Raw genomic sequence first — 11,528 nt, 5'->3', positions numbered from 1 at the left:
TACAGGTAACGAGTTCAAACAGGTGCAGTTAATACAGGTAATGAGTGGAGAACAGGAGGGCTTCTTAAAGAAAAACGAACAGGTCTGTGAGAGCCGGAATTCTTACTGGTTGGTAGGTGATCAAATACTTATGTCATGCAATAAAATGCAAATGAATTACTTAAAAATCATACAATGTGATTTTCTGAATTTTTGTTTTAGATTCCGTCTCTCACAGTTGAAGTGTACCTATGATAAAAATTACAGACCTCTACATGCTTTGTAAGTAGGAAACACTGCCGATTTTGCAGGTTATCAAATACTTGTTCTCCCCACTATATATATATATATACACACACACACACACACACACACACACACACACACACACACACACACACACACACACACACACACACACACACACACACACACACACACACACACACTATATATATATATATATACACATACATATATACAGAAAAAAATGTATGACATTTTATGAAATGTATGCATTCACTACTGTAAGTCGCTCTGGATAAGAGCGTCTGCTAAATGACTAAAATGTAAAAAAATAAAAAAAAAATATGTAAAATGACTCGGGAGAAGAGAAGGTCAAGAGCCATGTGTCCTCTGAAACAAACACAACCCAACCAAGCCAGCTTGCTTCTTGACACAATGCCCACTTAACCCGGAAGCCAGCCACACCAATGTGTCGGAGGAAACATTGTACACATGGCGACCATGTCATTGTGCATGCAACCAGTCCCCCACAGGAGTCACTAGAGCACGATGGGACAAGGACATCCCTGCCGGCCAAACCCTCCCCTAACCCGGACGATGCTGGGCCAATTTGTGTGCCGCCCCATGGGTCTCTCGGTCGCTGCCGGCTGCGACAGAGCCTGGACTCGAACCAGGATCTCTAGTGGCACAGCTAGCAACTGCGACGCAGTGCCTTAGACCTCTGTACCAAATCGGGATGCTTCCCCAAACTGTTGCCACAAAATTGGAAGCACAGAATCATCTAGAATTTCATTGTATGCTGTCGTGTTAAGATTTCCCTTCACTAGAACTAAGGGGCTTAGCCAGATCCATGAAAAACAGCCCCAGACCATTATTCCTCCTCCACCAAAATTTACAGTTGGCACTATGCACTTGGGCAGGTAGCGTTCTCCTGGCATCCACCAAACCCAGATTCGTCCGTCGGACTGCCAGATGGTGAAGCGTGATTAATCATTCCGGAGAATGCGTTTCCACTGCTCCAGAGTCTAATGGCAGCGAGCTTTACACCACTTCAGCCGACGCTTGGCTGAACTCTAAAATCACGTCACTCATTCAGCGAAGGACAAACCAAAACCCGCAGACACTAGGCCCTCCGTGGAATGAGTTTGACACCCCTACCTTAGAGCACCACAGTGAAGGTGTCATAATACCCATAAAACCTAGTGGTCAAACAGTGAAATGGTTCCAATCGTTTTTTCCCAACATAAATTCCCATAGGAGATTCTTTCGTGTAGGTTTACCCCTGGTGTCACATTTTGATAAACTTGTAAATCTTTCTCGGACAAGGTGGCTTATCAATACATTAAGCTCTATTTACGCTCAGATTAAAAAATGCTAATTAGCATCAAAATAGACATCATGAAGCCTCCTGAGTGGTGCAGCGGTCTAAGGCTTGAGGCGTCACTACAGACCTGGGTTCGATCCCAGGCTGTGTCACAACCGGCCGTGACTGGGAGTCCCATAATTCGCCCAGCGGCGTCCGAGTTAGGGGAGGATTTGGCCGGGGGGGCTTTACTTGGCTCATCGTGCTCTAGTGACTCCTAGTTGCGGGCCGGGCGCCTGCAGGCTGACTCTGGTCATCAGTTGAACAGTGTTTCCTCCGACACACTGGTGCAGCTGGCTTCCAGGTTAAGTGGGCAGGTGTTAAGAAGCGCGGTTTGGCAGGTCATGTTTCTGAGGATGCATGACTCGACCTTAGCGTCTCCCGAGCCCGTTGGGGAGTTGCAGCAATAAGAAAAGATCGTAATTGGATATCCTGAAAAATGGGGTAAAAAAATTAAACAAAGTAGACATCATGCTAGTCTACAAATCCCTGCAAGCTCCTGCACGTCATCTCTAGTTGGCACCTTTGCTAACAGGTACATTTTAAGAAATATCACATTTATTCATTACTACATTTAGCTAACATTAGACAGTTAATCCAGAGTTTCTTACCTTTGCATCGATTCGGCAGTCTCGTCCAGATCATCATGGCATTTGTAGTTCTTTATGATATTAGCAGCTAATTAGCATTTCATTTGTTAGGGGTAAATACAGGTGAATATATTGCTAAAAAGTCACCTTGTCTGAGAGACATTTACATGGTTATCAAAACGTCATGCCAGGGTAAACCTACACAAAACACAGCCCTTATTTTAAGTGATTCTAAAATCCCCTATGGGAAAATGTATGGTAGAAAAACAATTGGAACCATTTCCCTGTTTGACCACTAGGTTTTATGGGTATTATGACTCATACTTTTGTCCTTTATAGCATTTGTGGTGCAACTGAATATTTCAATGTAACTAATATAATACAAAATTGGCCATAATCATAATTGTTCTCCTCTAAAATAGTGTGCACCACCAAAGTCTGAAGCCTTTTGGACAAATTAAACCAGGAGAGCGTGATTGAGCATGATGAGGTTTATTTTGCACCTGCTGTTAATTGGGTGTATATCACATGAACCGATTTTTGCCAATAATCTAGTCTAGGCTACTCTAATCCAGGAACCAATAGGGCATCGGCACATTTATCACTGAAGTTGTTTTTAGCTCTTGTGAATGAATTAACGTTTTTAGATCCAAAATCCCGCTAATACGAGAATTCAAACACATTGATTGTGCAACATATTGTATCAGCGTGCATCACGCACAAAGGGTCCATTGGGTACAAGCACCTCCAACAGAGGCGTCATGCCCATAGGGGGCACAGGGGCACGTACCCCCCCAGATTTGTCCTAAAAAAAATAAAAAAAATGTAAGCCAGTTTGCTACAGCAGGAAAATTATCCTGCAATAATAGCAAATGTGAATTATTATGTGGATTATAATTCATGGACATTTTTTTGTAAGGGAAAGTCAAGTCTGTAATTTCAAATTGGAAATTTAAAAAATATCAGAAACCTTTTTAAAACACAAATACACTACAAGTTATCTTGCAACAGGGTGATCAAATGAAGGTCCTACATCTGTAGCAATTTTCTGAAGTTGGCTTTAGCAAACCCAGATAGGTTCCCAACCTCACAACTAGCTGCCAAGAAGACATTTCAGGCTATCAATCAAGTTAGAGTAGCTAGCTTGTCTAATGATCTTAGCTGGCATACCTGCTGGCAAGGTTGGTAGACTTAAGAACAGCAAGAAATGACTAAATAAGACTCACATTCTTTTCAATCATTTACCCAGATGTTAGCAAAGAGAAGCATATTTAGTTATAAAAAAAATAATACCAACCAATCAGGAGGATACAGACAGATCAAAAGGTATGCTTAGATATGCAGAAGGAAAAATCTTTTTCAGAAGTTTGAAAAATAAATGCAAAATTCTCAAGATGCCAGACTAGCCCCCCTCCGGCCCACCCCCCAGCCATCCTCACATACTTTGTGCCCCCTCAGATTTTTGGGGTGCATGATGCCCCTGACCATCATGATATTCATTGGCATTCAGTACTTATGCATACAGTTGAACAGTCATCCAACAACCTTAACAATATTTGGCTGCATTTAGACAGGCGGTCCAATTCTAACCTTTTTCCACTAATTGGTATTTTGACCAATCACATCAGATATTTTTCAGGGGGCTGATCTAATTAGTCAAAATACCAATTAGTGAAACAAATATCAGAATTGGGCTGCCTGTCTAAACGCAGCCTAAACGTTATTTGTGTGTCTTTAAATGAGTGTTTATTGTGGTTGTATTGACTTTCTAGGATGAGAAAAACGGAAAAGTGGGAGGAGTGCAAGTCAGGAGAGCCGTGATTTGGATTCGAACCTTCGTCCAAAACCTGTCCAAAATAGGGCCAATGCGTTTCTATGGGTTTAATATGCAGAGCTAAGCTTGTAGCCTTCCTGCCTTTGGGACAACGCCTCCCATTGTTAGGCCGGAGATATGAACATCTCGTCATTATATACAGATCTCTGACGTGGTCAGTGGCACTAAACACTAGAACAGGGATAGGCAAAAAACGGAACTCGTCATGAGAGGCCGCAGTGGCTCGTGGGTCTGCATACCTACAGCCATACATGTTACGAATGACTGTGTCTGTACTGGCCTAAAGCTTTCTGGACTCACACTGCCCTCTTGTGGATATGTAAGGAAGATGCATGCAGTTTGCCCTGGCCCATGTCTCACTGCGCAGTCTAGACTTCACTGCTCGATTGCCTGATTATGGTTGTGTCCTGTGTGATCAAAACTGACCACATTACATTTCATGCCCAGTAAACTGTCACACACAGAGAGAGAGATGAAACTGACCAGAATGTCAGGCTATGGCCAGACACTGACCATATGAGGAAGGGATGTGAATCATTTGTTAAAGAATGATTTGGGCAAGAGAGTGATATGTTGACAGTGATAAGAGGTAACTGAGACATATTTATACAAACTCTCCATAGCATCATATGCGGAGTCGCCAGTTTTGATTATGATTGACAGTTTGGCATTTCAAAAAACAAACCCTCCATTCTCCAAGGTGGTCTCACACAGTATGATACTATCTTAATATGCACGATTTAAAATGAAATTTCAATTGACGTTACATTTAATAACAGCACATTTCTCTTAATTTCTTCTCCACACATGGACTTGTGGACTTCACATAAAGAATCGTAGCTCTTCTTATATCTTTCCATCTGTTTTAGTGTGAAGGTCAATGAAAGACCACTAGAGCCCAGAAGGGATTGAACCTTGGTCTCCTCGTTACAAAAAAAACCTTCTTTGGAGTGGAAAGAAGAAAGAGATCACGAGAGGCATTTCAGCCCACTAGTGCGGCATACTAGCGTTCCAATATTTTCCTTTATCTCATGTCGTTGGATCAGATTCCAAGTGCTCATTTAAAGGGGAAATTTCAACCTCATTCACCTAATACCATGAGAAGAGCCCTGGGAAAACCAAAAGTCTTAGAATTGTAGACTAACTAGGGTTCAGTGTTTTGTCCTGGTCAGGGTACTTGGTTGGAAAAAACTCATGGCTCTAATCATGATCACTGATCTGTGAAGGCTCATGGATACCTTAAATCATTATGGTGGAAACCTATCCAGTCCATTCACCCATCAGTGTTTCTGAAAGAGTGGAGAGGAAAGGAGAGAGGGGGGAGAGGAAAGGAAACCACTGGGACACAGCCAGGGACGTGAACAGCTGAATGGTGTAAATGACTCCATGTGGGAGGAATGATGAGGAAGCGATTGTTCCCTCCATCCTGCTCTGCCTGCCACCCATACTTCTAATATCTTTGGAGGGCTGCCACTCCACTTTTCCCTTTACCTCCCTCTTTCTCTCTCCCGCTTTCTTTCCCTCTCTCTCTCTCTCTCTTTCTCCCTCTCACCCTCTTCCTTTCTTTCCTACCCCATCTCTCCCTCTATCCCCCTCCATCTCTTCCTCCTCTCTCTGTCTCCCTCAGTTAAGACCTTCATCTGTAGGAAACCTTGGCTGCCAAATAAACAGTGGTCGGAGCCCTCAGGGGCAATTAGATCCCTGAGTGGTTTTCGTCTGAAAGGTGAAGGGTGGACACTCGGTAGGAATGGCCTGTGATGTCGATTCTGGCCGGGGATGACGCACCACAGCTGTGCCCTCACCTCCAGAACAACCTAGAGAGCTGTGGGGGCGTCGCACTCCCTGGTGCATCAGGCTCTTTAGGCACCCTCCACATGCAGTACAGTGCACATGCACGCTATACACACACACACACACACAAACTTGTACACACTCTTAATACATTTATTTGGTAAATGTTGTCTCATCCTCCTATGGATTATCAGTGAATAGGGTGTGTGCTCAAAAAGGATGATTAAAACGACTGCTTTCTCTGACAACCATTAAAGCCTAGTTGTGTGTGTGTGAGAGAGAGAGAGAGTTCTCCTCTTTCAGAGTCATATAGACAAAGATGTGAAAACCACCCTGCCGGCGCTCAGCTTGCTTTCCTGTTTGATACAGACGGAGAAACAAATGGTAGACAGTGATCTCATACACGTCATTTGGATGGGGAGATTAATTCAAAAACAAATTTGTTTGCAATGTGAATGACTTTGTGTCTCTGACTTGGATAACATCTCTATGGACATGTAGTACTGTCAGTGTTTGATTTATAAACTGCATGTGATTGATGAAAGAAGGATAAACCAGTGAACCATCAAACATCCCAGGTTACAGCATTGGTCATTTGGCGAGAGAAACAATGTTTTCCATTCTGCCCTTCAACCTGGGAAACATGCTTGTTCCACCCTTGGACTTGCCTTTCATTGTCAGCTATGGGTAGTGGCCACAGTCAAGGGACGGCTAGGGTTCAAAGGGGTCACTCATGACGTCAGTGGAGAGAGGTTAGGTTAAAGCTGACAGCACAGCTAGAGGGCTAACACCACCACAGGCCTGGACCTGTGTTAGAATGGGAGAAAGGGGGAAAGAGGGAGGGAGGGAAGACTGGAAAGACAGAAGAAGAGTTGACAAGGAAGAGAGAGGGAGCAGGGGACAAAACACTGACATGTGAGGCGAGAGGGACAGACAAAACTAGGTTGCAGGCAGGAGAAACAGAGGGAGGAGAGGAAAGATGGACAAAGAGCGAAAGAAAACGACAGGGAAAGTTGGCATGGGAGAGGATGGGGCACAGAGAGAAACAGGAGAGGGAGGGGTTGGAGAAAGAGAGAGTGCAGGCAGCCAATAGCTGCCAAGAACAGTTCCAGTTGTGCACGAGTGAAATTGCACATTACAGGAAATCCCCATGTCTACTTTCTGGGGCTGGAAAGGAACTCCCAGCCAACAGAATCTGTCCATCTAAATACAGTGAGAGAAGAGGGTTTTCCCCACACACTCACACATAAGTCCATACACACAGAAACACGCAGACACACGCACATTCTATAGAGACATGAAAACACATGTGGGTAAGCATACACTAACTCCCACACCTCCACAAAGGGACCGATAACAGTCATTGTTAATATTTTGACTTAACTCATAGCTCTGTATGTTGCATTACCGCAGTTTTACGAGCAGCCGGTATGACAAGCAGTGTGTGCGTGTGTGTGACTGCGTGTGTTCCTAAATACACTTCCCATCATAACAAAGCGCGGCTGCTTCTGTTCCCACGGGCAAGGGATGTAACATCCTGACACATCAATCACTGACCTCAAGGTCAGTTACTGGGCCACATTACACCATTGACAAATATGAGTGGGGGCTGTGGCCATAGAACTCCATGACTTCTCCTGATTGGAATGTGACTTTCCTGCCAAGAGATTTGGAAGTGCAAGACACGTGCAGTGTTTTCTGTGGGCGTGCATTTTGCAAGAGCGACAAATACGTTTGCCGTTTTTGGTTGCGTTTCTAGGATTTCACATGGATTATTGTTACCATCTCTGTATTTTCTCTTGGTTAGACATGATCTGTATCATCTTTCATCACTGGTAGAAAGAGAAATGGTTCATAACAGGATCTTAGCCGAGCCATCGTGTTCAGATGTCGTCGTTGGCAGCCGATCCGGCTTTCCCATCCCGTCAGCTAGACATTATTCGACTAATTTGCACCTTGATCAGGCGGAAACTCATACCATGCATACCGCGATGGCGTGGCTGTTCACATGAGTGCTGAATGAAAAGCTAACGCAAATGACATATTACAACACTTTACCCGTTTCCATGTATTACTGGGTTACTGATCGTTTTGAACCTTTCCTATTATTCCAAATGGGTGCTAATGTGCTGTTTATCAAGGAGTTATGAGCATCCTCTTGGGTTGATGGATCACTTTACCCAACTCAGTTACGGGAAGTATTGTACCCACAGTTTTTTCCCCAAAATAAGGAATTTATTACCAAGAATCACAAGAAAATATGGAGCGAGAGCGGGAGAGAGAAAGACAGAAGAGTCATGGATTAAACTGTTTCACTGGTGAATGAGTTCGAGGGGGTTGAGGAGCTTCTCGAAATTCTCATGTGCACCAATATTAGCCTACCCATAATGCACTAGCCTCCCCCTCTCACTTCTGTAAAAGTGTGACTGCCTTTAAGAAGCAACAAACTGTTTGACTCATTAATTATGAGTCAGCAACATTTATTCTGTCAAAATGGACTACAAAGTGTAAATAGGATACTTTTGGTCATAAAGTTTGTCTCGCCTAAAACGGAGTTTGGAACATTTGTGCGTCACAACGGAAAATTTAAGGTTGGGTTTTGATTTGACGATGTCCATTTTCCCACTAAGATGGGGAGAACAGCTGCAGTGATTGCTCTCTATCCAATAGCATAGACAGTGAGACAGACATGCCCAGCAGCTCCGACTTGGTTTACACGTCACCCATTTTTTTACTTGAGAATCGCTGCACAAAACATCTTAGTTGGATGTAAGATTGCAAAAATAAAACATTCCCGGCCTAAAGGTCAACTCAAGAAATCTGTAAATAATTTTCTTAGATTCATTCAGGAGATTTTGAGGAAGTGAAACAGGAGTCTAAAGTCTTCTAGGGGACAAACATCATTAACTAAATGCAAATATCGGTCAGGAAACACCTCCAGGACTGAAATCACGGTTTTCTAATGAGGAACAGAAAAACACACGTACCAATCAGCGTGTTCAGTGGCTCTTTAAAAAGGTGAATTTTGCTTTTTTACAGCTAAATGTTTAAAAAATATATAATGTAAATGGTGTGTTATAGAAGGGTCCAGACACCTTTTTTGCGATTTCACTTGTTTGAGAAACAAACCACCAACCAGCAATTCATTTCCTCATCCTCGTTGTGCAGTATGGGGGCTCTGAAAAAACACCCAAATACATATTTTTTAGAAATGCAAATGCTCTCAGTATAGTGATGCAGGTCTTTAGATGTTGTACTCATGAAATTGTGTCATTCCTAACTTTATCCGCAATGTTATATTCAATTTTGTGCGACTCAAGCGATACCGCTCTACAAGGGACTGCCAAAATAAAGGAAACACTTGAGTAAACGAGGGATACAAAGTATATTGAAAGCAGGTGCTTCCACACAAGAAGTTCTAGACACTTGTAGAATCTATGCCAAGGCACATTGAAGCTGTTCTAGTGGCTCGTGGCGGCCAAATGCCCAATTAAGACACTATGTTGGTGTTTCCTTTATTTTGGCAGCTACCTGTAGCAGCAGGCTACACAGAGAAGGGGAAATGGCTCAAATCGTTAGGCATGACATAATTTCATGAGTACAACATGTAAAGACCTGCATCACTGTACTAAGAGCATTTGCATTTCTAAAATGATGTATTTGGGTGTTTTTGGAGCATTTGTTCATGTTTTTTTCAGAGCCCCCGTACTGCACAACAAGGATCACACAATTCAATTGCTGGTTGCATTAAGTTTCTCAAAAATAAGTGAAATTGCTAAAAGAAAGAAAAAGTTTTGGGACCTTTCTATAAAATTCCATTGACATTAAGATCCTTTAATATTTGATATAGAAGCTTTTTGTCTTCCTGTCTGGGTTGGCGCCCCCCCCTTGGGTTGTGCCATGGCGGAGATCGTTGTGGGCTATACTCGGCCTTGTCTTAGGACGGTAAGTTGGTGGTTGGAGACATCCCTCTAGTGGTGTGGGGGCTGTGCTTTGGCAAAGTGGGTGGGGTTATATCCTGCCTGTTTGGCCCTGTCCGGGGGTATCATCGGATGGGGCCACAGTGTCTTCTGATCCCTCCTGTCTCAGCCTCCAGTATTTATGCTGCAGTAGTTTATGTGTCGGGGGGCTAGGGTCAGTCTGTTACATCTGGAGTATTTCTCTTGTCTTATCCGTGTCCTGTGTGTATTTAAATATGCTCTCTAATTCTCTCTTTCTCTCTTTCTGTCTTTCTCTCGGAGGACCTGAGCCCTAGGACCATGCCTCAGGACTACCTGGTATGATGACTCCTTGCTGTCCCCAGTCCACCTGGCCGTGCTGCTGCTCCAGTTTCAACTGTTCTGCCTGTGGCTATGGAACCCTGACCTGTTCACCGGACGTGCTTGTTGCACCCTCGACAACTACTATGATTATTATTATTTGACCATGCTGGTCATTTATGAACATTTTAACATTTGAACATCTTGACCATGTTCTGTTATAATATCCACCCTGCACAGCCAGAAGAGGACTGGCCACCCCTCATAGCCTGGTTCCTCTCTAGGTTTCTTCCTAGGTTTTTGGCCTTTCTAGGGAGTTTTTCCTAGGGAGTTTTTCCTAGCCACCGTGCTTCTTTCACATGCTTTGCTTGCTGTTTGGGGTTTTAGGCTGGGTTTCTGTACAGCACTTTGAGAATATCAGCTGATGTACGAAGGGCTATATAAAAATAAATTTGATTTGTTTTGTCAGTGAGGCTGTGTTTAACCTGTTAACTCTACACTGGCAGCCTTCTAAACCCATGGGATCCATCCAAGTGTATATGGATAAAAGTCTTCATTGTAAAAGTTGGTTCCCATGAGTCAAAACTATTCACTAGACAACCATCTATATGAACCAGAGGCCAAGGATCCACGGCATAAATAACAAGATTACTTCTTCACCTGCTGGGGATTTACAGTGGTCTAGAGTCATGGGGAACCATCTTATTTCGGCTCAGTCGGTTAGCGCCGGTAAATCCACAATAGAAGGGGGTTAATGTGGTGTAGCCTGAGGTCATGGTTTGGCTGGCACCAGGCACGGGTTGAGTTAGGGGGGGAGTCGGGGTGTTATGCATGAGAGAAGAATGCATCACGCCCTGGGGAGGATTTCCAGCAGTGAGCCCCTCTCTCTAGCTGGAGATCTATCCAGTAGTGTGGAAGGATCGTGCTTCTGGAGCTGGTTGGGTTAGTTGGAATGAGAGCTATGACCTTTCTTGAGCTAGCCTTTGAATACCGGTATTTTACTTTGTCATTTGGATGTATAGTAGCATTCACGTTTCAAAACCAATGAGACATTTTAAATTAATTAGGAAAGAAAATAAAAAGCTATAGAAATGAGTCTCTTTACTCAGTAATAGGGCCATGAGTAATAGCACCAAGCACTTTGGCTAACATTAATACAACCATGTTAAATTCATGTAAAGAGCAACATAACACACTTTTATAGAAATACATTTTGTAGGGAATCTATCATTAGAGCCATTTAACACTCATTTAGCATCATTAAATGACTGTTTTATTAGTATTTTATGGGCCAATCAAAGTTACAGCAACTATTTTGTGTTTTAAACATTGGCGTGCGTACCTCATCAAAAAGTGTGCTTTCGTGCATATGTACATACACTGCATTGCCAAAAGTATGTGGACACCTGCTCGTCAAACATCTCATTCCAAAATCATGTGCAATAATATGGAGTTGGTCCCCCCCC

At 43.3% G+C, this 11,528-nt stretch overlaps 1 long non-coding RNA gene across 1 annotated transcript; it reads left to right on the top strand.

The window, feature by feature from the left end:
* The first annotated feature begins 7,533 nt into the window (after positions 1-7,533).
* On the top strand, positions 7,534-10,534 carry LOC145861753 (uncharacterized). The gene is made up of 2 exons (XR_014381384.1): positions 7,534-8,821; positions 9,654-10,534. It is a non-coding gene; the product is annotated as an uncharacterized LOC145861753 (long non-coding RNA).
* Positions 10,535-11,528: the final 994 nt, after the last annotated feature.

This window comes from Salmo salar, chromosome 18 (genome assembly GCF_965601325.2).
Source record: "Salmo salar chromosome 18, fSalSal1, whole genome shotgun sequence".
NCBI lineage: Eukaryota > Metazoa > Chordata > Actinopteri > Salmoniformes > Salmonidae > Salmo > Salmo salar.
The sequence above is the reverse complement of the archived record's forward strand: the minus strand, read 5'-3'. Positions and strand labels throughout refer to the sequence as shown.